Consider the following 2,246-nt stretch of genomic DNA (forward strand, 5'->3'; position numbering starts at 1 on the left):
CGGGTGTACGAGCTGAAGATTCAGGGCTGGAGGGCCGGTTCTTTGGCGGGGCCATGATGGGCGATGCGTCGTCGACGACTGGCACCGGGACCAGCCATTCGGGAAGCGGTCGGGCAGACCGCGACGACGATTGGGTGGAACCAACGAAGACGGGCGACGACGAGTATCAGATGACGCATCGACCGGACGTTGCCTACCACGAAGACAACTTCCTCACGTCGGCCAACCTCTGCCGGTGGATCATCAACTTCGAGGACATCCAGATGGGCCGGCAGGTGGGCCTGGGCTCCTACGGCGTCGTGTACCGCGGTCGGTGGAAGGGCGTAGAGGTGGCGGTGAAGCGGTTCATCAAGCAGAAGCTCGACGAGCGATGCATGCTCGAGTTCAGGGCCGAGATGGCCTTCCTCTCGCAGCTGCACCACCCCAACATCGTCCTCTTCATCGGTACATGTCGCCGCCTCTCATTATTCAATTCTGTGTTTGCGCTTATTTTTATTCATTTATATATAATTTCCTAATTTCTGATTATTGATATTCGTATTTCAGGGGCGTGCGTGAAGCGACCCAATCTGTGCATAGTGACGGAGTTCGTGCATCAGGGCGCGCTGAAGGACATCCTGCACAATCCGTCGATCAAGCTGCCCTACCAGCAGAAGCTGCGCATCTTGCACAGCGCGGCGTCGGGCATCGGCCACCTTCACTCGCTCGAGCCGGCCATCATACACCGCGACCTCAAGCCGTCCAATCTGCTGGTGGACGAGAACTGGAACGTGAAGGTGGCCGACTTCGGGTTCGCGCGCATCAAGGAGGAGAACGCGACCATGACCCGCTGCGGCACGCCCTGCTGGACCGCGCCCGAGGTACTGCGCGGTGAGAAGTACTCGGAGTCGGCTGACGTGTACAGCTTTGGTATCATCATGTGGGAGGTACGGCGCACCACTACCACGCAGCGCTCAACTTTAGATGTGTGAGTGTCGGACGCTGACTGTTGATGGTGACGTGCTGTGCTGTGCTGTCCGCTCAGGTCTTGACGCGTAAGCAGCCCTATGCCGGCCTCAACTTTATGTCAGTGTCACTTGACGTGCTGGAAGGCCGCCGGCCGAAAGCGCCAACTGATTGTCCCAGTGGTATGTAGCTCGCCTTTCCGTGGTGGTGGGTGGTGCATAGCTGATGATGATGTGCCTATATATGGCACGCCCAACCAACCTTCATTTCAACAACACAGACTACAAACAGCTGATGAAGAAGTGCTGGCATGCAGTACCATACAAAAGACCCTCCATGCAAACCATCATCAGCTTCTTTGAGAGCCATCAAGGGAGTGGTGAGGCAGGAACTGACCGTGTGTAACAAGCAGCACCCCAACAAAATTTTTTGGGTGTGAGCCCCTCTCAACGTTTATTGCGTTGCTGCAGCACACACGGTGGATATTCACATAGGCCACAGAAAAACCGTCTCACCTTCGTCGGTCATTTTGGCCTGGTACCCCTTCCATCTCGTGGCCCTTTTTTGCTGGCCCCAACTCCTCTCTTGCCACCACTGGTCCGTACCTTAGACCCCCCCCACCCAAGCTTCAAATCTCTCCTTCATTTCTTGAAATTATCCTTCTGCCTCGATTCCGTTCGCATTGCTCCTTCTGCTGATTCGCATGAGGCTACGTTTAGGCCTGCGAGTAAGCCACATTGCCTTGGGCATGGCTCACCCTCATTCTAACCCGTACTCTGCCCCTGCTTATCGGTGGAATATTGACCTTTGGGCGACAGGGTCATGGAAACACGGAGAACTGCCACACAGCGAAGCTTGTTTCTCTTCCCGCTTTGTCCAAGACAATCACACAGGTGGCTGTCGGCGAGCATCACAGCCTTCTCCTCACCGGTACCAGTTCCCCCAGTCTCCTCCTAAGGTGGACGTGGCTGAGCTAACAATCGGCATTGGGTGGGTTCAACTCGAGCAGAGGGTGGGGAAATGTTTGCCTTCGGCTTGGTACAAACGAACTCCTCTCGGCGGCGGCATTGCAGAGCACGCGTGCATTATCTCGCCAAGTCCTACTCGTGGCTTTCTCGATGTACGACCGCAAGATCTTCCCCTTTCACGCGTGTGCGGGCGTGCATGTGTGCGTGCGTGCGTGCGGTGCACACTCATCGCAAACCGCGAGGAGACAGACAACAGCAACTCACGGGTGATGGTTTATGGTCTCTCTGTTGATGTCATCAGCATCGAATGAGAAGCGTACTTTGGTCGCTGTT

General features: G+C 56.0%; 1 pseudogene; it reads left to right on the top strand.

The window, feature by feature from the left end:
* The window catches only part of ACA1_122490, a 2,121-nt pseudogene extending 986 nt beyond the window's left edge, over positions 1-1,135 (top strand).
* Positions 1,136-2,246: the final 1,111 nt, after the last annotated feature.

This window comes from Acanthamoeba castellanii, assembly GCF_000313135.1.
Source record: "Acanthamoeba castellanii str. Neff unplaced genomic scaffold scf7180000084682, whole genome shotgun sequence".
NCBI lineage: Eukaryota > Discosea > Longamoebia > Acanthamoebidae > Acanthamoeba > Acanthamoeba castellanii.